The 27,262-nt window shown below is 47.6% G+C and overlaps 1 protein-coding gene and 1 pseudogene across 2 annotated transcripts in view; one reads left to right on the top strand and one right to left on the bottom strand.

Annotated features, from left to right (window-relative positions):
• The window catches only part of PIK3C2A (phosphatidylinositol-4-phosphate 3-kinase catalytic subunit type 2 alpha), a 1,158,716-nt gene that overhangs the window by 356,315 nt on the left and 775,139 nt on the right, over positions 1–27,262 (top strand). The window lies entirely within an intron of this gene.
• LOC144825302 (eukaryotic translation initiation factor 3 subunit I pseudogene) lies at positions 19,900–20,858 on the bottom strand (annotated as a pseudogene).

Genomic DNA, 27,262 nt, shown 5'->3' with positions numbered 1-27,262 from the left:
GGCTTTTTCGGCCGTTCCGTTCTCCACACCAGAAAGTCCTGATCATTGGTTCGCAGACCCACCACCGGGGTTGTTATTGCTGGGGTATCTATTCAAAGGTAAGGAATCTAATGCCAACCGGTTTCTTTCAGATGCACAAGTTACTTACCTTAGGTAACGATATATCTGTAAGAAACAGTAGTTAGTATTAGATTCCTTACCGCCCCACCCATCCTCCCCGTTCTGCGAACCGATATCTAGGGTTAAGGTCATCCACTTTCAGGGCCCTAGTTTCATGGCACCAGTGTTGGTTTTTATCATGGCTCTGCGTTTCTGGCGCGGAAAAGCTGTGTATAAGAACTGACGTCAGCGCGCGAGGGCGGCGTCTAAGTACTCCGGCGACGTCATCCCAGCGCCAACGACGCCGACGACGGATGCGGAGCCGCAGACGACGCCTACCGACGCGCAAGGGTACTGCTACGCAAAAGTTTCCGGATCCAGTCTGACGCCTGGGGATATTCTAAGGTAAGGAATCTAATACTAACTACTGTTTCTTACAGATATATCGTTACCGAAGGTAAGTAACTTGTGCAAAAAGAATAAAGCAAGTGTGATGTGATCAATGGACAATCATAAATGATATACAAAACTTGTCAACATTGTGCAAGAATTACAGCAGCAAAATACATGTACAAATACAAAGCAATTCCTAATGGCCCTATAGCTTGGCACTATTAACCCCTTCGCTGCGGTGTTAATTTTGCCGCGGTGCGAAGCGGGGGGCGTGTGAGCGCCGCGCATTGTACTCATGATGGCTCCTGGCTGTCATGAGTCACGGTAGACATGTGCTCATGACTGCCGGGAGCTGTCCGAACTCCACCACTGATTAATTCGCCAGCACAAGCGGGGAATTAATCGCGCTTGGGTGGAGCGGCAACATTCGGACGGCTCCCGGCCGTCATGAGCACATGACTACCGTGACTCATGACGGCAGGGAGCCGTCATGAGCACAGAACGAGTTAAAGGAACTGCCGCCACACGGGATAAATACTACTCTGTGGGGTGCAATCGTTTTGAATAACCCTCTCCAGAGGTTCAGAGCTTTTTGAATGCCCTTTGTGGTAGAACTAGAGAGGAAGTTGCCGACGTGTTTCAAATCCCGAAGGAAAATCACAGGATTTTCATCAGGGCTAAACATCACAGTATTTTCATCAGGGCTAAAGCTAACTTTAAGTTGTAAAGATCTACTTGTTGTGCTTCTGACATGGGTCAGGTGTCGCGTTTTTCAGGACATATATGTCAGCAAGATTGTACAGAGAGATTGGAGATTCCTATTCACTCGGAATTCAAGTCGTTCGGTGATTAATTCACTGTCTCGGGATGGATCCTGTAGCGATTAAAAGTGCGTGCGCTCGCTGACACTCAATCAGTTGTTGCATCTTTCAGCAACCGGATCCATTTCTTAATAATCCTTGTTCAGTGCCGGTAAATTCAAATGTCCTCCCGACTCTTGGGTGAATCAAGGAAAAGAGCTAAAAATAAAATAAAGAACTCCCTCTGTTGCAGAGCACCAGACGGGCCCTTATATACCTCCCCGTGTTGGCCAGTGGTCGACAGACAAACTGGGGAGGTAGTGCGGGTGCCGGCCGTTAGCTAACACCTGCACTAAAAGGGTTAAATGTGTTGTTCATACTATTACTGTATATTTTTGTGAGTATTGTCATTATATAGACAAGACCCAGCTCTTGACTAGTCTCCGTGGGTCTCAGTGGATATTATTTTTGGGACTAACAAGTTCCATAGTTGAGCTGAAAGATATTTCACCCATATTGATTTTTCTTGTGCGATGGAATTTTGAGACTTGGTGCTCTTCTGGAGAGCATGTTATTTTTTTTAGATTTATTTTATGATTTTCTGCCAGATGTGATGTGGTTATTTGCCATTTATTGACTTGTGAGTCATATATAGCATCTTGAAGCAGGATTTTCTGGCAACTGGTAACCAGTGGAGGGCCTTCAAGGCAGGGGAGATGAGAGCTTGTGGCTTTGCATGTAGTAGTAGTCTGGCAGCAGAGGCCTGAATTCTTTGTAATTTCATGGTTGTTAAATGTGAGCCTTTAGTGTAGTCTAGTTTTGAAAGGACAAGAGAGATTGTTGCTTTGACTTAGCGGGGATAATCCTGAGTGTCGGAAAATACATTTCAGTGTTTTCATGATAATAGGACATGGTCTGCTCTACTCCACAATCTAGAGGGTCACATGCTAAACAGGTGTACTTGATGCTCAGTTGTCGCTTTAATAGTAATGGTAAGCCTTGGACACCTGTGGTAAAAGCTATGATATTCACATTGACACGTTTTAACTGCAGAGCTCTCATGCAATATTGAACGCCATCCTGCATTTCCATGTTGGCCTTGTCCTGCACTACAAGTTACTGACTTGAACTTTATATAAGTGCTGCCTCCCCGCACGGACGCTAGTTCCTTAATTAATCTTTGTTGTGTAACAGAACAAAGTTCCCACCAAAGACTACAAGATTAAAATTGATCTATGTCAGTTGGAAACAAATATCATTGATAAACGTGCAAGGAGGTGCAAGTAGACACAGTGGCACTCATCCTTCTAGACCTCTCCGTCGCATTCAACACAGTCTCCCACTCCATTCTCATCCAACTCCGTCACAAGTCTGCAGTACATTTTGTCCTGCATCCCAATGGATCAGATCTTATCTCACAGGACACACCAAATTTGACAGTCTAGCCCCGTACTTCTTCCTTGCCTTCAACCTGACCTTTGGAGTCCTCAAGGGCTCCTTGCTCAGGCCGGCGCTCTTAAATGTCTACATGGCTCAGTTTACCAATATCGTTCAAGCCCACGGGCTCAGCATCATCTAGTATGCCGATGACTACCAACTCATCCTCTCCCTCTCTGAAGATACCTCCCGTACCGAGGTGAAGTTCATCAAGGGCATATCCGAAGTGGCAAACTGGGTAAAGAGCTTGAAGCTCAACTCCGACAAAGCAGATGTGGTACTCTTTAGAAAAGACACCTCGCTCTGGTCCTCAGCTTTGTGACCCCCTGAACTAGAACTGACACCCAATTTTTCAAACCAAACCAGGAACATAGGGATAGTGATCGACAAATCTCAATGAGCAACCAAGAAAGTCTTCAGATGGCTTCCCCTAAACAACCTAAGAATTGTCTCCCAAGATCTCATTACTGGCAACCTGGGCTACGGAAACACACTCTACATCTGCATCACCGCACAGCTCATTAAGAAACTCAAAATCATTCTGAACACAATAGCAAGACTCCCTCTTGGACACACATTCTGCACTCACATGCCCAAAGTCTTCAAAGACCTCCACTGGTTCCCAATACACATTCAAGCCCTATCAAGCACCTTTCAAGCTCTTCACACCAGCATTCAAAGCACTAGACAAGCATAGCCCAACATAGCTGAACAGCTGCATCAACTTCCACTGATTGCTCGGCGTCTTATGCATTCACATCTCACGCTTCCAAAGACACAAAGTCTGCAGCCCTTGCCTTTTTGTATCTGGCCCCCAAAATGTGGAAAAGCCTTCCTGTCCACATCAAAGCTTCCAGCTCTATCAGGATCCTGCCCAAAAATTAAAACCCGCCTATTTCAATATGCTCCAGGCAGGACTGTCTCTCTCCTCCCTCAGGCACAAGGATACTCCACCCCCCCACCTTCTGGTGATATGAGCAGCAAAAAAATATACATAACATAACGAGGTGTGACTCGGGTGTTTTGGCTCGGCACACAACTGAAAGATGGACGAAGAATGCACCATCATGCATCCAAAGGTGATACTGTAAGAGTTTTCCTGCGGTCGAGCTCTGCGCCCTCTCCCTTCTTCGGGCCATGATGGGGTGTAGCCGTCACAGCTCCAATCTCCTGCAACCCGCAACCTGATGTGGACACTGCATCTGTTCTCTCCTGTGGCCTTCCCTCGTCTTCTCAAATTGCCTCAGACACAACGGCATTCTCAGGCCATCTTTTATCATGTCTCATTGTTGCGCTATGCATTCTAGGACATTCCGTTTCTGCATTCTGGCTTCCAGTGCACCACATGCAGGTAGATGTATGCTGCGTGCTGCTTGGCTGAAACAGTTGGTAGGTTTTTCCGGTCTCTGGGTTTCCTTTGTTGCTGGATATTATTTTCTGTAACAATATTAGATTCCCAATTTCAGTCTGGTATCTGACGTTGCCTCTGTAAATTGTAGGCCTTTCCATCATATGAAAAAGACTCTCCAAGCATTGTCAAGAAGATGAGCTCTTGACAGGTTTGGGACCATGAAGCAAAACATGTCCTCGAACTTTGAAAGAAGTCACTGACCTCATGTAAGACAAACTCCCAATGTAAGTTAAGGTGCTGACCCATTCCCACACATGAGGCTGTTCCAACCACAGGTCTTTATTGCAGTGGGAGTTGTACAGTAGTCAAAGTCAGAGAAGAAACCCAAGTAGTCGAAGCAGGACCCCCTCCTCCCCCCACTCCCACTCCGGCCAACACACCCTCTTCAAAGAAAAGCCAGGAGGAGCTGCCGGGGCATTCAGGGGGGTGCCCGAGATGTGAGGCTCATCAGTCCGACTCTGCCCCCGTACCAACGCTATGTGTTCAACGCTGGTGATTCGCCGTCTGGAAGCACATGACAATGTGGGACCAACTTCAGAGGCTCACCGATATCCCTGCAAAGGTACTGTGACTGAGACACAGGGCAACAACCTTTGGAGAACCCCAGATTGGATCTTGGTCGCTGTCAACTGTCTAGTGTGACCATCTGTTTTCATTGGTGTACAAAGACTTTGTTGAGCACTATTTTTACACACAATCTTGGATTGTCATTTTGGTCTTGTTTGGCTTGTAATATAATATCCTATTTTTATGAACGTGTAGTCTTTTTGTGGTGGATTCATTGTGTTACTGTGTGTGTGTTTGTTGCATAAATAATTTACACATTGCCTCTTTAGATAAACCTGAGTGTTCTGCACCAAGCTACCAGAAGTGAGCACAGGCTATCTCTCAGAGTGTACCAGCTTATCCTAACTAGAGTGGGCGTTCCTTTCTGTTCTGGGTGCATACCTTGGCCAACCAGCAACCCCATTTCTAAGACTTCTGCATTATGATGATTACAGTGAATATGTGGATATGGAGGAGGCCAGTCGGCTTGATAACTTTCCCTAATCCTGGACCTGCAGCTGGAGCCTGTTGAAATGAAGACAAATGTCCTTACTGAGGTTTTGCAGTGTGGGCCAACCTTTTCCGAGCCTTTACTTTCATTTAATAAAGCCCTGACTTAAACCCTTATGAGCACTTGGGCTTAGCCTTACTCTTGCCTACTGGTGAAAAGGTAGGTACCAAAAACCACAGATTTCCCCAGATTTTCTTATGTAGCACCTGAGAGTTCTGTGGCCCAAGCTTCCACCAGACCAAACAGTTCTTCTCAGATCCCCTGCCTTACGACATCAGCCTTCAAGCCACCTTTTGTTTCCACTTAGAAGCACCCAGCCACCATGTACGGAGGCAGGTTCTAACTTTTTCTCCCAGGATGGAAGTCCATCACAGACCACAGATGAGTGCCCTGGATCGTTGAGCAGAATTATGCTCTCCTGTTGCTTTCTGACCCACCACAACTTCTTTCACATCAAAGCAGCTGTCTGAGAAGCACCTATTGATCTTGGTGCAAGAGGTACAGGTTCTGCTGTTCAAAGGGTACATTGACTGGTTATTGTCTTCAGAAGTAGGAACGCGTTGTTCTCCTGCTATTTCCTTGTGTGCAGCAGGTCAAAGATCTTTGTCCCATTTTATATATTTTCACTCTGAAAGCCTTCCTACAGAAGGATAAATTCAAAATTCTCACACTGACCAAAGTTCTGTCAATCATTGGATTTGGCAGCTGGGTGCATATCTTGGACCTGCAGGATGCATACTTTAATGTGCCAGTCCTTCTGTCCCAGACGTTTTCAACAAGGTCAGCCAGAAGCATTTTCAGTTTGCCTTGCTCCCTTTCGGCCTTACCAGCACGCCTTGTGTATTCACTAACATGGTGACTTTTGTTGCCTGCTGTCTTTGCAGGTTGAGCATATCCGGTTTCCCCTAACTTCAATACAGGCTGTTAAAGATGGATTTTCCACAGTCAGTCATAGACCACTCTAGAGGATGGCAAACCTCCTTGCATAGTTAGGATTTCTCAGTCAATGAGCTGAAGATACACCTGATGCGTTCACAGAGGGTTCCTTCTATAGGAGCTGTTGTGGACATGGTGCAGTTCAGGGCCTTCACTCCGTCTCAATGAGACCAGGATAGTCGGACTATGATCCTAATATGTCAGCCTTGGCTCCTAGATCTCGGTTAAAGGAGCTCTTAGTCTTCTTGCCCTGCTGGCTTTCGTGCATCCTGCTTGTCCACTTCGTCAGGTGGCATCCGCAGGCTCTGCAGTGGGATCTGAAGTCTGCGTAGGCCCACCACCAGCAAACCCTGTTGCATGTCATACAGGTTTCAGAAGAGACTTCTCAAGACCTTTGTGACTTCAACATGACCAGTGTCGCACCCATCTCCTTTTCCCACCTAGAGCTGATGGTGGTGGTGGAGAGTTAAAGGCCTTCCTGCCCTTCATCAAGGAAAGGCCAGGGTAGGTTCTCATGGACAACACCACTGGCAAATGGTACTACAGCAAGCATGGCAGTTTCGGGTCCTCGATTGAGGACAAGAATCTTTGCGCCTCTGTAAATGGCTGTATGGTATGGTAGTGAACCACTTGACTGGATCTTTAAATGCCAGGGTAGATGAGGCAGCTGGCAATGCCCGTCAAATCACGAATGACAGTTTGATTGTGTGGTGGTGTAGGACATCTTTGGTCAGTGGGAAGAACCCTGGCTTGATCTTTTCGCCTCTTTTGCGAACGTGCAGTATCAAAACTTCTGTGTGTTGGAATTGCCAAGAATGCTCTCTCTAGGAGATTTATTCAGGTTAGAGTGAAGCACAAGTCATGAATGACTGTGTCCAAGTCCTCCTCCTGTCTCCGGGATTGATCAGGAGATTGTGGTATCTGGAACATCTGGCCTTGAGCATCTGTCCCCATCAAGCTACCGCTTCAGCAGGATCTTCTGTTGCAGCAGCAGGGCAGAGCTCTGCACCTAAAACTGCAATCTATCCCTGCATGCATCTTATCTTATCTTATCTTAAGGGGTACTTATATAGCGCTCTGTCACCGTAGGTTTCCTGGCGCTGGGTGGTGCTGAGAGATGTGGAGGAGGGGAGCTAGCCAGACTGTGTGAAGAGATTGGTTTTAGGACATTTTCTAAATTCCAGCAGAGACATGGAAGATTTGAGCAATAACGGCAGCTGGTTCCAAAGTTTGGGGGCTAGATGGGCAAATCTGCAGCCACCATATTTTTTAAGTTTGATTGGAACTGCAGTCAGAAGTTGACGATGGGAGGACTGTAAGTTACATGATGGACGGTAAGGAGTCACTAGAGATCTTAGGAAGGCGAGAGACGTACCAGTCACAGCTTTGTAGGTCAGGCAGCCGATCTTAAATGCGGCTCTCTGTTCGACCAGCAGCCAGTGGAGTTTGCGAAGCAATGGTTTTGCAGACTGCCACTTCGGGATCTTATAGGCTAGTCGGGCCACCTGGTTCTGCACAATTTGCAGCCTATGAAGCAGATCTTTCAGTAGGCCATAGTACAGGGAGTTGGAGAAATCCAGGCGGGAGAGCACTAGGGCGATCAGAACTTGTATCAAGGCTTCAGGCGATAGGAGGTGGGAAACTTTCCTGATTCTCCGAAGCTGAAACATACAGGAGGATACGACTGCACCAACCTGAGGCTTGAGGGAGAGCTCAGGATCGACAATAATCCCCAGGCTCTTTGCCGACTTAGCCGGAATGGGCGGGGAACCCAACTCTACAGGCCAGAACTGTGGGCCCCAATGGGTGGAGCTGCTGCCCGGGAGAATTAGCTCTGTCTTCCCTGGGTTCAGCTTAAGCTGATTGAGGTTCATCCATTGCTGGATATGTAACATGACCGCCTGACAGTTGAGAGCTGCGTTAGAAATGTTGAGAGGAAAAATGATTTGCAGGTCGTCTGCGTAATTGTAGACGGTGATGTCCCAGCTCTTCAAGGAGTGGATGAGCGGGCGAAGATAAAGATTAAAAAGCAGGGGAGACAGAGAAGAACCCTGAGGCACTCCACAGGTGAATAGTTCCCGGGTGGCTGTGAAAGGACCCAAGTGGACAGCCTGGGTTCTGCCTGTCAAGAAGGATTGAATCCAGGCCAGGGCCGAACCCCGGATGCCGGCTTGCTCGACACGGTGGAGGAGGATGTTATGGTCCACCGTGTCGAACGCTGCCGACAGGTCCAGGAGGATCAGAGCCTGAGGAGACCCTTTATCGGCATTGCTCCTGAGAGAGTCCATAACCGCCAGGATCACAGCCTCAGTAGAATGGGCAGGTCTGAAGCTGGCTTGTTTAGGCTCGAGGTGGCCGGAGGACTCGATAAACTGAGAGAGGCAGCTGGTGACATGTGTCTCCAAGATCTTCGAGGGATAAGGCAGGAGAGAAATGGGCCGATAGTTGGCAAGGTCCTCTGGATCAGCTCGAGGTTTTTTTAGCAATGGTACCAAGGCAGCCTCCTTAAAGGAGTTGGGTACAATGCCGGCCTCAAGAGAGGTGTCTAGTAGAGGCAAGATGCAGTTCGGCAGGGCCACGCAGATGTCCCTGAAAACAGAGGGAGGGGAACAATCATTGGGGGAACCAGATTTGACTCGAGAGGCGAGTTTGGCAAGGGAGGAAGAATCGAGGAAGGGAAAGTGTAACAGTGAAGATGGGTTTCCAGGGGAAGGGGCAAGTGGAGCGGCAGGAGGGGCAGGGGGAATAGTGTTCTTGATCTTGATGATCTTCTCAGTAAAAAAGCTATTTAAAGCATCACAGGATTGTTGGGTGGGGACCTGGGAAGGGAGGGTTCTGGCGTCAGACGTCAACTCGCCCATGATTCTGAATATTTCCTTGGATTTGTTGGGGGCAGCGGAGATTCTGTCGGAGAAGTATGAGGATTTGGCAGCTATAATAGCACTTTTGTATATTTTTCGTGCCTCGACGTAAGCCACTCTGTCGGGTGTTGAGTAGGAGCGTCCCCACCTGCGTTCCATCTGGCGCAGTTTAAGTTGCTGGGATTTCAGGGAGGTATTGAACCACCTGTGTGACTTGCTGTGGCGAGAACGGGGAAATTTGGAAAGAGGGGCGAAAAGATCACTAGCTTTGTTGATCCAGCTGGAAAAATCATCTTCCAAGGCCTGGACTGTCGCGTTGCGACGCAATGGAGGTTGAGTGTCAGCCAGGGAGGACAGAAAACCTTTCGAATCAAGGGTGCCCCATTTGCGAGCAACCCCACCTGCTACGGCAGGAGCTTTGACACGACCCCTGACTGTGATCACTGTGTCGATTAAATGATGGTCCGACCAAATACAGGGGGTGACCACAGGACAGGAGAGAGTGAGGTTGTAGGTCCAGATATGGTCTAATATGTGACCCCTAGCATGAGTGGGGGAAGAGACATGTTGGTGCATGTTGAAGTTAGAGAGGACTTCGAATAGCTCCGCAGCGTGGGGGCCGGCAGCGCTATCATCGTACCAATAGTTAAAATCGCCAAAGATAGCGAGTCGGGCGGATGAGGTGATCAGATTGGCTAATTGTTCACTAAAGGTGGCAGGAAAGGGAATGCATGGAGTTTGAACAGCAGCAATTGAGTGCATTTGGTCTCCTGCGTTAGGTTATGGATGACATTGTCATAGCCAGGCATCCAATTACAAAGTCTTTTCATGTTAGGCACTGGCACAAATTTGGGGCCCTGTGTAAAGTAGTCTGCAACATAGGCCTCACCCAAGCCAAACAATCGGATGTCTTGTTGCTTGTTTTATTTTTAGCCCAGCAGGGTCTTGCGGTGGCCATAATTAAGTTATTTGTTAGTCCAGCTTTTTTCTCCATTTGAGGGACCAACTGTCCTTGTTTTGAAATACATGTTCCCTCCAAAACGTTAGTAATACCATAGTGAAATCTTAGTTTAATCTTGACATGAAGCAGGTGTACCTCCTTTGACCCAATGCATAGCTGTTTGTTGTGTCTATCAACACTCAAAACCATCTTTATCATTGCAGTAATTTCAGCTCATTGTATGAGTGAGGTCCATTCTCTCTAGGTGCAGCCATTCTACACAACTGTTTTTGCAGACAAACTGGTGTTGAGGACAAGGGTATTCTTTTTTCCTAAAGTCGTGATGCTTTTTCACTTTGGGCAATCCATTTCCCCCTCAGTGTTTTTTGCCCCACCTCACCCCTCAATAGAGGAATAGAGACTACATTGGGTGGTCCCCAAAAGACACTTGTGCTTTTACATCGATCGCACTAAAGACCGTTAGGTGAACGGTCAGCTTTTTTATAAGGTACTCTGAACTAAGAAAGGTAAGGTGGTGCCGAAAAGGACTCTATCGGAATCAATATTACATTAAGATTTACTATGCATTGCCCAGGCCAGACAGGAAGAACATTTTGCTTGTTTGGTTCACTCCATAGATCCTCCCCCTGGGGAGGTACGGCTTTAAAATTGAATGTAAAGATGAGAAATCTGCTATTAAAAATATCCAGCAGAATAATAAGTTATTACCGTCAGTAACATACTTTTTTTACAGATACTGTATCTAACCACAGATTCCACACTTCCCTCCCACTATAGAGTGGGCTGTGTTTAACATCTTAAAAGGACCCAGCTTAGAAATATGCATTCTAACACCTCCAATTGTTTTTTGCACCCCGTTTGAGGGCGTTTAAAATGTATTTCAAGAAACTGAAGTCAGCTTGACTATAGGAGGCTCCTTACCATCTTTTGTGCAGTGAAAATAGCTCAACACGCAGCTGCCCAGTGCCACCTAACAGCGTGCAGGAGCATTGCTTTAAAAACGTAAGGATCCAGCCTGACACCTGTAGAATAGCCTAAAGGTGAGGAATCTGCGGTTACATACAGTATCCACCATAAAAAGTATTAGCAAAGGTAAGTTAACTTAAAATGTTTGTATTACCAAGCATCGTTACAAGAACATATGAACCATGTTACATTCAAGTTCTTAGTGATACATTGGCCCACATGATCAACCTCTCCATACTGTCTATGGGCATTGTGCCAACTTAACCTACTAACTCCCTCCCTCCCCCCTTCCGTGTCAGGTCATAGAGCCATGAAAGAAGCTCAACAGTATACATGATCGTCTGAGGTTGCTTATTAAAGCCTAGCCAATATCTTCGTTTTGCCCCTGTCTGGAGCTCGTCGGCCCTAGTTGTGATGCCCTCTCACTTGGGGCCCTTTGGGTTTCCGAAGAGCCTGTTCATCTCTTAATTATGTTATGTTATGTTATGTTATTTATTTTTTTGTATAGCGCAACGGTTACTCAAAAAGAGTGTCCCGGCGCTTTAGGTAAGGAGAACAGATTTCAGAATAACACAACACAGCTAAAAGAGGTTAAAAGATAAGCAGAAAGAAAGCGAAACTACTGGCAGACCTGTTGGGAAAACAGCCAGGTTTTGAGACCTCTTCTAAAATCAAGGAGAGAAGACGCCCCCGCAAAGGGAGCGGTAATGAATTCCACATCTGTGGGGCCAACAGACTGAAAGAGCGGCCCCCGAGGCGGGCCCTCTTCACACGCGGAACAGCCGCCAAAAGTAGAGATTCTGACCTCAACGAACGAGTCGGATGGTAGAAGGTCAGTCTCTTTTGGAGATGTTTAGCTCCCACAGCATGGAGCGCTTTATAGGCCAAGGTCAGAGCCTTAAAGGCGATCCGTTTGCGGATGGGTAGCCAGTGTAACGTCGCCAACAACCCACAGGCGCTGGTGCGTCTACTTAGGCCAAAGATGGCCCTGGCCGCCGCGTTCTGTACAACTTGAAGCCTTTGCAGCAGATACTCTGGCAGGCCCAGGTAAAGAATGTTGGCATAATCCAACCTGGAGCCTATCAGAGCCTGCACCGTCAGCCTCCTATGCTCCTCGGACAAGAGAGGCAAAAACCTCCGCAGCATTTTTAACAGGCCGAAGCAAGTGCCGGTTACCCCCAAGATCTGGGCTTTCATCGTCAGCCCCTTGTCCATCTTAACCCCCAAGTTTTTAGCCATGGGAGAAGAGCCGGGCGGAGGGAACATGTCGATGGGCCACCAGGCCTGCCAGCTAGGCTCCGTATCGCACCCGAAGAAGAGTACCTCCGATTTATCGGAATTGCACTTGAGGCTGTTAAGTTGGAACCATGCGAACACAGCCCCAAGGCAATTCTGGATACTCTCCCCGTCAAAGTCAGCCCCTCTCTCGCAAGAGAAGAGGAGCTGGGTGTCGTCGGCGTACGACACGATCCGGGCACCAAATGACTCCGCCACCGCCGCCAAAGGGGTCATAAAGATGTTAAAGAGGGTCGGGCTCAATATAGAGCCCTGAGGGACCCCGACTCCCAGAGGCGGCATTACGGCGGTGTCAGATGATGTCCAGACCGTTTGCCGGCGGCCGGCCAAAAAGGAAGAAAACCATTTGAGCACCGTCCCCCGCAGACCAATCTCAAAGAGTCTTGCGAGCAGGCCCTCATGGGGGACGGTGTCAAAAGCCGCCGACAAGTCCAACAACACCAGCATGACTTTGCCCCCGGTATCCAACACCCCTTTAATGGTTTCAGAAACCTCAAGGAGCGCGGTCTCGGTGCTGCGATTTGAACGGAAGCCCGACTGGGAGTCATGTAAGATCTCATGGGACTCCAGAAAATTGGAGAGCACCGACTGGACGTGCTTCTCCAGAATTTTTACAAGAGCCGGCAGCAACGAAATTGGCCTGTAATTGGCTGGGGCTTTCGGGTCAAGTCCCGGCTTTTTAAGCAATGGGATGACCATTGCCTGCTTCCACACTGGCGGCACCTCTCCCAGACTCAACGAGAGGTTGAGAAGAGGGTGCGCCAGCGGATTAACCACCTCCGCCAGTTTACTCAGGAGCTTAGCGGGGCAGGGGTCAAGCGGAGACCCAGATTTTAAATTGCCCATAAGCGCTAGGGAAGCTGAGGCCGGCAGAGATGGAAATTCAGCCAATGTGGCGCCCTGCGTAACTGGGGGAGGCGTGCCCGCCTCGGACATCGGCAATGTAACCGGTCCACTCGATAGAAAGGAGTCCTGGATGAGTTTGATCTTGCCTGTAAAAAAACACGCAAGATCCGCCGCCCAAGATTCTACGGGCCCCTCTTCCGAAGCAGTAGTCCGAGGGGAGATGAATTCTCGAACGATTGTAAAGATCTCCTTACTGGAGTTCGACGCTGCTTCGATTCTCCCCGCAAGATAGGCTTTCTTTTCGAGGCGGATGTCTCGGTGGTAAGCTTTAACCACAGCCTTGTAGGCAGACCTGTCCTTGCTGTCATAATGTGCCCGCCAGGCCCTTTCGGCTACCTTGCACTGCTGCCGCGTAGCCCACAGAGCAGGGGTAAACCAAGGGGCAGAAACCCGCTTAGATGTCGGGCGGGGGGGCAGGACTGGGGCCAGGTCATTCAGCCTCTCCGTCAGCCATTCTTGCAGGGACTCCAGGTCTCTCTCTAGCTCGCCAGACAGAGGGCAAGGGTGAGTCGCAGCAGCCTGAGCCAGCATCTCAGGGGTCACCCTGCTAAATGCTCTAGGGGCTCGTCCCCGCTGCTGTGAGACAGGGTTAGGCGCCCTGACATTGCCGCTGATTACAAATTTGGCCAGCCAGTGATCCGACCACAAGACCGGGAGAATCTCTTTCACCACTAGGGGAGAGGTCGAAAAGACCTGGTCTAGAGTATGCCCCTTGTCATGGGTCGGGCCCTGCAAATGCGGGGTGAGACCCAGCGGAGTCATAGCCTCCAGCAGCTTAATAGCGGCGGGGTCCGACGGATCATCCATCCGGATGTTAAAGTCCCCCGCCACTAAGCAGTGTTCTGCTCTCAGGGCTAGACCTACCAGCACCGAATCAAGATCAGCAATAAACGTCCCCAGCGGACCAGGGGGGCGGTAGACTAACAGTCCCTTTACTGATTGATGCGGCGCTAGCACAATTGAAAAAGCCAGCGATTCCGAGCCGCGGATGTCCTCAGTGGGCAGGATAGTGTAGGGCGTGCCCTTCTTTACCACCAATGCGACCCCGCCACCCCTGCCCTTTGCTCTGTCCTTCCTGAAGATGTCAAAATCCGGCGGAATGGCCATAGCCACATCGGGATTAGAAGCTTCGCCCCACCAAGTCTCTGTCAACATTAGGCAGAGTGGCTTCTCTGTCTCGAGGAGCTCAAAGATGTGTTGCGCATGACTGCGAGCTGATCTGGTGTTTAACAGCATGCAGGCATACTCTGCACCAGCTATGTCAATAGGCGGGGCTGAAGACAGAACCCGTGTCGGATGCCAGCCACAACCCGGACATCGCGACCTACCCCTATGGCGGCCCGGAAAGACAGTACAACAGCAGCTCTCCCTATGATTCAAGGAGCGCAACTCCCTAGAAGAGTACCGCACCAAATGAGGGCCCAGATTACTCATTCTCGGTGAACAGAGCCCCGCCCGCCGCCAAGACGCCTCCGGGACGCTGACGGGCGCAGACGGGCAGGACTCTGGCAAGACTCCGGCAAGCGACGGCGACCTAGCTGCGCGTACCCGCTGCGCGGGTAAGAGCGACTTTAAATAGGCGCCGAAGTGGAGGGAGGAGCGCATGAACGCTCCAAGATGGCGCCCGCCAAAAAAACCTGGACCCAATCCAAGAAGGCGCTGGTCGCCGAACACAAGACGATCCCCGGACCACCCACAGAACCCGGGCCCACCAAAGCGGTGGTGAGTATTCCACAAATTAAATGCAAGTCTGAGGGGGGGGAGAGCCCAGCCAGTGCACAGTGAATAAAACAAAAACGAGTGCAAAACGCGCGAAAACGCGCTGAACGCGCCAAATACTGCAACAAGTTAAAGATTAAAATCTGCAGCCCTTACAAACCGCAGCGCGGTAATACGGGACCTTTCAAGGCTGACCGCCGTTTAAAAGTGCCTTAAATAGGCGCCGAAGTGGAGGGAGGAGCGCATGGACGCTCCAAGATGGCGCCCGCCAAAAAAACCTGGACCCAATCCAAGATGGCGCTGGTCGCCGATCACAAGATGATCCCCGGACCACCCACAGAACCCGGGCCCACCAAAGCGGTGGTGAGTATTCCACAAATTAAATGCAAGTCTGAGGGGGGGGAGAGCCCAGCCAGTGCACAGTGAATAAAACAAAAACGAGTGCAAAACGCGCGAAAACGCGCTGAACGCGCTAAATACTGCAACAAGTTAAAGATTAAAATCTGCAGCCCTTACAAACCGCAGCGCGGTAATACGGGACCTTTCAAGCATGTTAATATATAGGACGATGCCTGGAGATCGTCAACAATCTTCTCATCCTTCCAAACAAATTTCATTCATACCATTTCCGCGGTTGCCCACTCACAAATATCTCTCACCCATTCCTCAGTCTGTTGAGGCGTAGGTCGAATCCATGCTATAATAATGCGTCTCTTAGCCAGAACCAACCCCAGGAAAACCAATTGTCTGCTTAGCTTCTTGTGTTTAGGCCTGGGCAACAATCCCAACAAAACTTGTCGGATATCTTTAGGGGTTGCCCATCCCGTAACCCTCCGAAGACTTGCGAACACATCATTCCAGTAGGAGAGTAGTGACAGGCAAGTCCAGACCATTTGGAGGCAATCCAATGCTCGCGAATTACACCTTGGGCATAAGTGCCTGCGGGCTGGATATGTTATGTGTAACGTGCGTGGGGTGAGATACCTGGTGAACTCGGTTGTATTGGAGTTTTGAACCGTGCATTCGAGCACACTTTCTGCACCGCCCTCATGAATTTTCTCCCACTGTCCCTCCGAAAAGGGCTCCTCCACCAGTACGTCCCATTTTCACTGTACAGGGAGTGCTCCACCTGGTAGATCATCCCTTTATGCTCTATAAAGATGGGACACCAATCACCTACCCTGGGCCATTTACAGCATCACTGTTAGTGTATTAGTGCTAGGGGGTTCCTCATGGAACACTGGCCAAATCTCCTGTACCACACTCAGAATCTTTTCATATTGTAGAAATTGTCCTGTCCCTAAATTAAACGCGACCCTTACTTCTTCGCAAGTGATACATTTATCATCCACGTACAGATCTCCCAATGTCGGACACCCTCCTTCCTTCTACTGTTGTACCGACATAGAATCAGCAATACAGGCGAAAGGGCGCAGCGCCCGAAAGGCATATCTGGTGGGTGCATAAGAGGCATAGTGCAACACCCGGCGCACCACGCTTTCCCACATAATGGCTCCATGCCGCACTATATATGGGGTTGCCAGGGGGGCACCACCCCAAGCATGAAAAGCTCCATCAGCGGGCAACCCCCATGTGTGCCCACCAGGAGGCATCTCTCCCAGTTATCGTCACTGTCCAGCTAATGGGCTGCATTCTAAGCAGGGAACCTCCAGCCCTCTTATCCCATGTTCTTTGTAGCGTTGCCATGAGTACTCTTCTACACTTGCTGCTACTAGACCATCCAGTGTTTGGAAGTAATGTTGTGAGATTATATAGAGCGAGTTTTGCAATGTGTATAGACATCGGGTTAGGGTAATCATTTTTTACAATTGCAATGTGACCTATTAGGGATAACGGCAGGTCACGCCAAAAACGTATGGAAACGCATATTCCTTCAATCACTATTCCAATGTTGAGATCTAAATAGGAAGAGACAGTGTTTGCTAGTCGTCTCCTCAGATATCGCGTCCCCTCGCCCACCCATGGTAGCTCCACCTGTGGTAGCTCTGAGTTTGGCACTTCCCCCAGCCTGCCAATGGGAATCCGTTTGCATTTCCCTGGATTAATAGGGAGACCTGAAATTTCTCCAAATCTCCATAGTTCTACAAGGAGGAGAGGCACTGAAGTCGTCGGGTGCGAGAGGTAAACCAATGTGTCATCTGCGTATAAGGAGACCACATGGTTGGTCTCCCCTAGCTTAATCCCCCAGGGTCCCAACCTCTCCAGCAGGACGGCCCCCCAAGGTTCCCTAGCCACCGCTAATAAAAATGGGGAGAGCAGGCATCACTGGTGGGCGCCTGGACAAAGAACGAGCAGTTTAGATACCTCCGGTTTCAGGTTCAGGTTTCATACGTCTTTATTTCGAGTATTTGCATCATAAAAGACATTCATCGTAACAAAACATCCACAAAAGCATTATACACAACAAACTAACAATTCTCTTTTGTCCTGATTAAAACATTCTATATATTAAAACATGATTAAATTGTGTTATTGAGACGTACAAGTATAAAATCATTTAAAACTAACAGTAATCATCTTACATGTGGGTATCTTGCTCTAATGATCCATGCCCACCCCAGGAATTTCGCCACACCTATGATCACAATCTCTGAAGTGTTAGATCTTAAAACCCAAAGTGCCTCAGTGCTCACCCGTTTGTTCAACATCCTGCAAATGGGCTATAGCCATTTACTCCGGGGGGGCGGAGTAAGCAGGGCAGCCAAAAAAGATGTGACCAATAGTCTCCTTGTGGACTCTACACCAGGGGCAATGCTCAGATGACTGGCCTCGCCATTTACTGGTAAAGGACTTTACAGTCAGTGACCCGACTCTAAACTGGTGATACAGCTTTCTGTCCATACCCCTGGTGATGACATTCCAATAATCCTCCAAATGGGGATCAAGTTTGTGGGCCAGGAACTTCCCAGTCAAAGAAACAGATTCAGACTGCAAAGCCAAATGACGTCTTACAGTTTCCCAGTACAACATTTTTAATTCTTTTTTAGATGGAAAGATGTTTTCCCCCTGGGCTACCCACAGTGAGCTCAGTCCCATATTTTCCAAGATTAGCTTCACCTCTCTAAACCAAGGGATATTACCTGATCCCATGATCGATCTTACATCTAAGATTTCGTTAGCAAAGCGGGCTAATTCCGGCGTTTACCAAATTCGCCTCCAGAAAGCTACCATCCGAAACTGCGCTAGCTCTTTAATCGTCTGACACCCCATATCAAGCTGTAATGGTTTGGTTGGGGTGGTTTGCGGAAGGCCTACAAAATTACGCAGAAACTTATTTTGGATTCTATCGAAAGGGGCTAGGTCCGTAAAGCCCCATAGGTCAGCACCATACAGAATAGCAGATCTAATTTTGGCATCATAAATTTTTAGTGCAGGCATTACCCTTTTGGTTTGTGACTTTCTTTGTTCCTGAACTAGGCACCCCGTTAGTCGAGCAAATTTCAAACAAAGTGCTTCGATCTGGGGTTTCCATCGCAGCCTATAATCCAGGACCACCCCAAGATAGGTCATAACTTCCACCTGCTCTAATTCCACACCGTTCATGCTAACGTGACTCTTTAGTGGCCTATTTTTGGTTAGAACCATAAATTTGGTTTTGCTCACATTTACCTGCAGATCGTTCAGTTTGCAGAAAGCCTCAAACCTATTTTGGACAAAGAACGAGCAGTTTAGATACCTATCTTCCAACTCTAATTCTGGCCTTAGAGTAGCTGAACCCATTTCAGTAACCCTCCCCTACCAACCCCACCCCCCCCCCCCGCACCGACCCGTCTGAGAACCTGCCACATATATGGCCAGTCTACCGAATCAAAGGCCTGTTTGATATCCAACAGTGCCCGTGCGTAATCGCCTTCCGTTAGGCGTGGGGCGTGCCAGGCATGCACCAGCCGACATAGGCTGTGAGTGGTATTGCGTTTCGGTATTAATCCAGCTTGGTCTGTATGGATAAGGTGGACCACCCTCGGCAGTAGAGGCGCCGCCAGAATCCTGCTAAGTATTTTCATGTCAATCAATCAATCAATCAATACATTTATATAGCGCACTACTCACCCGTAGGGTCTCAAGGCGCTAGGAGGAGGGGTGCCGTTACTGCTCGAACAGCCAGGTCTTGAGCTTCTTCCTGAAGGTGAGGTGGTCCTGGGTCAGGCGCAGGTCGGTCGGGAGGGAGTTCCAGGTCTTGGCGGTCTAGAAGCGAAATCGGCGTGTAGGAGTTGGGTTATAGGGGATCCCTGTCCTTTTTTTGTATCTTGACTACCATGGCCTCTCGCATGGAGGGCGTCAGGGCACCAGTCCCTAACGCCTCATTGTAGACCTCCAACAATCGGTCAGCCAGTAGAAGGGCAAACTGTTTTTTTTAGTTTTAAAAAAATATATATTTTAGATCTTTATGAATTACAAATATTAATGATCTTTATTGCAGCCACATTTATCCGATGTTAAAATGTAATTCAACTCTCCGACCAGGGATCAGTGACTGAGGTGAAGAATGTGGACTTTGCCAACACCGATAGTCAGTTTGGGGCAGCTACAGTCAGTGAGCACAGTCGAGTTCAAACAAAAAAACGCATCAATTGTGAATGATTCCAGTCGGCTTTCAATTCAATTAACCTGTTGGCAGATATCTTGATTACAACTCAGCGTTTCTTTACAACAACATGTGGTCACTGACAGATAACCAATTCTTACTTTATTTATTTAAGTGGGATTAGTTAATTCTACATTACCTCCCATGCTCAGTGGATACAACTGTTGCCTGACGCCCCACAAGACAATTAAGGCAGCTGAAAAAACATTAACTTTTTAGGTTGATAAAAGTTCTCTCCATTGGTGGGACAGCTGAAAATCGGGATTACTGTACAGTTTTGTTTCCAGTGCAAACCGCTTCACTGGCAGTCACCTGCACCCAAGTATATTACAGATAATGCTCTTTTCACACCTTGGAGGGTAAATAGGGTAATAATATCGCAGTGAGAAGTCCGGTTTGGAAAAGAGAAATAAGAAATACATAAATTGAGCCATCAGACTTCAAACTCCAATTACTGAGAGTCAAAATTATGGATCCGAACATAGCCGTCTTCACCGCCACTGCTGTAACTCTTTCCATCCGGGTGAAAATACAGCACTGTTAATAGGCCCGAAATGTCCCTTGACTCTACCAAACTCCTCTTCAAACACCAAATGGAAAAATCTTGCTTCAAACTTTCTAATCCTGGTGGAAGTTGTGGTTACATCCATGGCTTCTTGACCACCACCCAAAATCACATGGTCATAGATTGGTGACAGGGCAGCCGAGTTGACTGGACGCTCTGTGCGGAAGATCTTTAAGTGTTCTAAAGATGTGGCATCAAAAAGCTTTGCTGTGTTGTCCTTGGAGGCTGTGACAAACATGGTCTGGTCGCGGGAGGTCTAGATGTCATTGATCTGTTTGTGATGCTCCTTAATGTTGCCAACAATCTTGCCAGACTTGGCACTGAACTGGTTCAGTTCCCCATTGTCATGCCCAGCGATGACACACTCCCCAAGAGGGCCCCACACAGCGCTGGTGATCTTGGAATCATTGCAGGGGATCTTCATGTATGGCTTGTTGTCCTCTATTTGACTGGGATCCCGCAGGTCAAAAAAGTTGATAAAGCACTGGTAGCCCATCTGCTTTTCTGTGGAGAACATTATGATATTTCCCACAAAGTCGAAGCCACAGGTTCGAACTGCAGAATTGTTATTTACCAGTGCCAGCTGCTTCCCTGTTTCACAGTCGAAGAGTCTGCAGGAGTTATCAGTGGAGCCAGTGAAGACATGCCTGGTGTCCCAGTCACAGTCCACACACACACCAGACTGCTCCAGTATGCCCATAGTAGCTGCCAAGTCGCTCTCCATTCACAGAATACCAGACATTCACTATCGGATCTTTTGCAAAGGTGAAGAGGAGGTCGCCTTCTCAGCTGTATTTGATCTGGGTGATCGACCTCTCGTGACCTTGCAGTAGGATGGGTTTCATGATGCCGGTGCTGAACTTGGGCCTCTCCTCAGAAGGGCGAACTTTTGATAAAATTTCACCGGCAGCCCATCACTGCCAGGGCTCTTGGCAGGTTTAAGTCACTGAATAGCAAGCACCAGCTCTTCTTTTGTAATCGGGAGACACTCGGATCCTCATTCATTTCTGAATCCAGCTGTGGGAGTTTGACAGAATCAAAAAAGGCTTGGACTGCCTCTTTCTGGGGGGAGAGTCGGCTTGCGTATACGGCACAGAGGTGGTTCGCCAGTGCATCCGCATTCACGCTTTGTGTATAAACCATTTTCCTGCTGCTATCTCGGAGCTGGAGAATAGGGGCGGTAGGGGATTCCTGTTGAACCAGGCATGCCAGCCAGGCAACGATTCTGTCTCCCTCCCTGTGTAGCCTTTGTCAATATGCCATGTGTATGTGTTTCTCTAACCTGCGTAGGTCAGTCCGCAAGGCCTCCCTGACAGCACACTACGGTGTCATCCTATGAGGGGCCATAGGGAGCACACTTTCCAGTCTGCCTAGCTTTGCTTCTTATGTAGATACATCTTTTTCCAGCTATCGGCAAACACGTAGGATATTTTAATACATACTTCCATGATGACCACCTTCATAGCCTCCCACTCTAACACACGGTTCAAGACCGATCCCTAATTTTCCTCAAAATAACGTTCCAGAGCCTCCGAGAGCATGGCCACTAACTTAGGGGCATACACACTTCCCTGCCATCCATCTTCCCTTGCAGGATAACATATTTTCCTTCCGCATCTGTAACATGGTGTAAGTGCTGAAAGGGAAACCCGTGGTCGACCCAAATGAGAACCCCTCTGGCAAATCCAGAGTACGAAGTGGCATATTGTTGCCTCCTCCAGCGTTTCCTTTAACACAGTATAGAATCCCCCCCAAATGTGTCTCTCGTGCAGGCATGCCACAGCTACTTTATACCGCTTCAGGTAGGCAAATACTCTCCTACATTTTTCAAAAGCGGCTGTACCACGGAGGTTGCATGTAATCAACTTAGTCGTGGTGGCTGCCATGAAGCACACAAGCCATAGTCATGCCACTTCATGGCCACGCTTCCTTAGGCATCTCATGCAACTTTAGAAATGCACCCATCACTTCAGATTCTTCCATCCGACATGAAAGTGGGGGCATCATCCCTAACCAAACCCCAATGTGAACATTCTCCTCCCTCCCCGTGGGCAATATCGCACCCCCCTCCCAATGTGAAAAAGACAGAGTGAGGGTGTGCAGATGTCACCCATGTCCCAGTAAATCCCGTAACATAGAATAACAAGAAACCAGAAACTCATAATGTCAATTTCAACTTCACCAATATTTCTAGTTTTCAGTGTTACGCAGTTAATAAGCCTTCAACACTACAACGTTAGTGGCTAGTCAGCCGGCGGTGTGTGAGGTTGAGCCTCTAGCCCCCCTGCCAGGTGCCTACCTCTGGGGGTAGGCTACCCGTCAACTACTTTTAGCCTCTTACCTCTAGGTATCCCCCACCCCTTAAATCACCTGTACACCTATTTCTCCTACGTGGTAGCTTTGCATTCGCACATCTTCCTCAGATTTACACCGGTACGGCCCCAATGTATAAACCTATTCCCCATCAGCGGTCTTCCCACCTTAATTGCTAGTGTCTTTGCTTGGGTCACTGTCCATATGCCAGGCAGGGGACACATCTCTCAAGTCTGGGACAACATCTGAGGCCTACAGCATTCCATCAGGGCGCACTCAAATTTGGCCTGGGCATCGAGTCCTGTTACTGATCTGCCAGGGGTTTTGCTTCTTCCGGACCCCGGGTGGCCACCCGGATCCATTTGGACTGGGTGAATCTGTTGAGGGCACCAAATACGCCCCGAGTGGCTGCTGGAATCTAACCACTCGAATGCCCCCGTTACACAAAAGAACAGCGATTTCCCATTGCTTTAAACCCTCAATTTGGCCGGGAAGATGAGACTGTTTTTTGAGATTTAAGTCCATTAGGTGCCGTTTCACCATCAGGAACATTTTCTGCTGATCTTGCACACGCTGTGTATAGTCCAGGTAGATTGATATCTGATGCCCCTCACACAGTAACGGAACTCAAGTGCGGGTAAATTTCAGGATGGCATTCCAATCATGAAAATTAAAAAGCCGGGCTATAATGGCTCTTGGCAGTGCGCCAAGTCTGGGTGGAGGACCAAGTGTTCGATGTGCCCGCTCAATAGTAAAGAACTTAGAGAGCTTCTTAGGGGTCAGGCTAGTGATGATCCATTCTTCTGGGAATAATTCGGAAGACTACCCCTCCGCCTTCTCTGGATATCCTACAAAGCGTAGGTTATTCCTGTGTGACCTCCCTTCAACGTCTTCAGCTTAGTCATCTAGGCGCACCACATGTTTTTGGAGGTCAGTCAGAGTGTCTCGCAAGGTATGAACCTCCTCCTGCAAAGTATTCACCGTTTGTTCAGTGGTGGTTACTCTGTCTGAGACTTTACAGAGATCACAGCAGAGTAAATTGACGTCAATGGCGACTGAGTCTTTTTTATGTATCATCTTGTGTGGAGTGGATCGCCGTAAGGACATTCATAATAGAGGGGGTCCAATCTGCAACGTCTCAGCCTGTTCATTCAGGGTTGCTACTTGAGCTCCATGTACTGGGGAGAGGAGGTGCGCGTAGTTCAGAATTTTGTTGACGTGGGCCGTTCGGTTCCTCTTCTCTTTCCCCATGGTTTCCAGCCCTGGAGCCAACTGGGATTCCAGAAGTGCCCCAGGCAGTATCAATACTTGAGTTTGAGGAATGGTAACACTAGTCCTTTCCTCTTCGTGTTCCGCACCAGAATGGATAGGCAGCATGATCTCAACACTGTCCCTGTGGCCCTTTCCAGTATCAATCAGGGTAATCTCACCAGTATAGATGGCCAGGTGCAGGGTGGAAGACACTGTTCCCTGCTTTTCACTGCCTGTGTTGTCAGGCCTTCGGGCTTCTCATGTCAGATTATACTGCTTACTTATCGCTTGCTGTCAGACTCTCCATTCCCCTGTAACACGTAGTCAGCATTGTCCAGGTATGGACTGCGTTTCCCATTATCACATTATCAGAAACCGCAATTCTACCTTACACGAATCATAAATGACCTTTTAACTTTAAAATCATTTCATGGAACGTGGCAGGAATACGCAAAGCACTCAAATATGAAACAGTAATTAAGTCACTGCAAGAGGCGGATATAGTATGTCTACAAGAGACCTGGGCCACAGAGCATGTCCACCTCGAAGGCTTTGCCGGTTTTCATACATTGGCAACTAAATACAATTGGTTTGGTAGACCATCAGGAGGAATATTGATTTACGTAAAACATCTAAAACAAATAAAAGTAAAAAGGATTCAAATAGTCAGAAGTGCTACAGGCGCTCTTAATAAAGGGAAGCAGGGAAAAAGACGTATGTGTTGTAATCCTAGTTCTAAACATATACTTAAATGCATCTGGCCAGAAAAAGTTGGAAGTTACAAAAAATACCATAACCTTAATAAAGGAAATTTTACATGCAAATGCACTACTGCCAAAAGTGATAGTAGGAGATTTTAACCTCCACCATCTAGGAACAAAAAATGATATGTCACGTCCAGCCAGCTCTGAAAGAATCTTCAATGCATTTCTGAAAAACTATGACCTAAAGTCTGTCAATGAAACCTGGAAAAGTTTAGATCTCAAATATTCAGATACTGCCACTTGTAAGAACTGCTCTATAATTGACTACATTTTCTTATGCAATCTACTCACTCAGAAATTAGTCAAGTTCGAAGTAAAAACACATGAAACTAGCGATCACAAACTGTTGCAGGTGGAATTAAATCTAAGTATTATACAGAGGGAACAAGCGGCTGCAGTATCCCACTCAACAGGGACCGAAGACCATACATTAGTCAGAAGGTTAAAATGGAATAAGCATCAGGCTACGTTATTTAATGTATGGAAAAAAACCAAGAGTACAAAGGGAAGCCTCTTGGAAAACAACCTAGTGTGGCCAATTGGACGAGTTGGATTTGTGCCTTAAAATCTATACTTACCAAAAACTACAAAGATAGCCCACATGGAATGACAACATCCTTTTCACATGTTAGACATAACAATAAAATACTATGCTCAACAATAAGTAAGGTTAAGAGGGCTAAAAGAGCACACAGGAAGGCAGGAACGGAAGAAACAAGGGAATTGTGCAAAGATCTATTGAGAAAGCGCAGACACCAGTTATGGTCTCTGAAACAAAATAAATTAGAAAAAGACTGGATAACGATACACGAGCTCTCAAAACCAAACAAACAACATCAGCTCTGGCAATTTATAGCTAGCTTGGAGAAAGGTAAAGTAGACAGGCGCAATTCCGTACATGCAGATGCCTGGCTCAGACATGTCGCCACAATCTACATTGAAAAGGAGGGTATCACAGTCCTTGGAAGCCCCGATATTTGTTCCTCAGACAGCGCAATAACAGAGGAGGACGCCTCCGTGGAATTCTTGGGTAAAGAACAAGACTATACGGCAGTTGAAAAGGTAATAAAAAAGATAAGAAAGGACGGGGCACCCGGGCCGAAAGGTCTTCCAGGAGCCATTTTTAGAGAAGATCCGGTATATTGGGGCAACATTTTATCCAATCTGTTAATTGAATGTCGAATGAAAGCAAAGGTGCCGGATTCATGGCAGGCTCTTTTTTACACCCTATCTTCAAAAAAGGAGATAACACAGACCCAAAAAATTATAGATTAATTGCCCTTTTAGATGTTGAAGGAAATGCCTATGCCAGCACCTTATTGAATGAATTAAATAGTTGGATTAAAGAGAATGAAATCCTCCCCTCCTACCAGACCGGATTCCGCAAAGGCTGCTCCACAATTGACAATATCGTGGCCATGTCGTATCTGAACCAGCACGCTAACTGCAAAAATAATAAACCAATCTTTGCATGCTTCGTTGACTACTCAGCGGCCTTTGATGGAGTGCCTCGACACAAGCTTTGGAATAAGTTGCGCAACTGGCATATCCCAGTAGGTCATCTTAGTGCCATCATTAATTGTACAGTAACACCTGGATCAAAGTGAAGCTAGCAGATAATACCACAACGAAGAAGTGTTGGACAAACCATGGCCTAAAACAGGGATGTGTCCTTGCCCCCACACTGTTTAATTTATATACGGCTGACCTGGGGAAGAAGCTTCAAAATGCTAGTCTTGTAACTCCGAAAATTGGAACCAACAAACTGCAAATATTACAGTATGCAGATGACTTGGTGGTAATAGATCACACAGAAATCGGGCAACAAAGGGGCCTAGATGCCCTCAATAACTACAATGAAAGAAATGAACTTATAATAAATGCTCAAAAAACTAAAGTAGTAATTTTTGGACACTACCCAAAAAAGGCTCTTTTGAAATGGCATGTGGGCAAAGAAATCATCGTCCCAGCAAAATCCTATAAATACCTAGGTTGCTGGCTAAGTGAAACCAGTAAAGCAACAATACATCTACATAAAATGAAGCCTAAAGCACATTCAATAAGTTATGCCTTATGCAAACTAAATGAGATAATGCAAAGCCCAACAACTGTTCTGATTAGGAAAGTAATACAAGCAAAAATCAGGGCAATTGCTGGTTATGCACAGCAGGCATTCCCGGGTAAAATGGAATCAATGTCAGACAAAGCACAATGCCAGGCCTAAAAACGCATTTTCAAACTGCCCAAACACACACGCAACAGCCTAATTCGTCTAGAATTCGGTTTGAAGCAACAAAGTAAAGAATGCTTCGGAACGCATGTGAAATACTACTACCAAGTCCTAACAGCTCCAGCTGGAAGCCTAAAGACATGCTGAAGCCGATTTATTTGGGGTCAATTAACCCGTGGCATCGTTACACAGAGGAAGCAGTGGAAACACTGGGATTAGCAACGGAAAATTGGGATCAGGGAACGGTAAACTATCTGGCCATCAAAAATTCAATCAATAAACAATGTTATCAACTGTCGCACCAAAGTGATCTAGCAGAACACGCAACAGGAAGCGGCTCACCTTGGCTGATAAAATCGTTTGCCAGGAGTAAAATCCAGCCATATCTGAAGCAAGCTCTGGGAAGTAAAGCACTAAAAAACATTGCATGGGCCAGACTGGTGCCCTCCCCATTAAGGAATTAAATCCCGGTGGAGATCTCTAGAACATAGAATCAGATGCAGAATCTGTGATTTTAAATTTGAATCTTTGCTACACTTGATTTGTTGTTGCCCCGGTATGTTGCAGTCCCGTAGGATCATTTTAAAACAAATATGGCTCCGCAACGGGGTACGGACAGTGAAAGAAGCAACTTCGGTTCTCTTTTCCTGTACTACACCACAGGACTTGGCCAGATTTGGGAGATACATGG

This window comes from Lissotriton helveticus, chromosome 3_1 (assembly GCF_964261635.1).
Source record: "Lissotriton helveticus chromosome 3_1, aLisHel1.1, whole genome shotgun sequence".
Classification (NCBI taxonomy): domain Eukaryota; kingdom Metazoa; phylum Chordata; class Amphibia; order Caudata; family Salamandridae; genus Lissotriton; species Lissotriton helveticus.
Note: the sequence above shows the minus strand (reverse complement) of the source record. Positions and strands in the feature narration are given on the sequence as shown.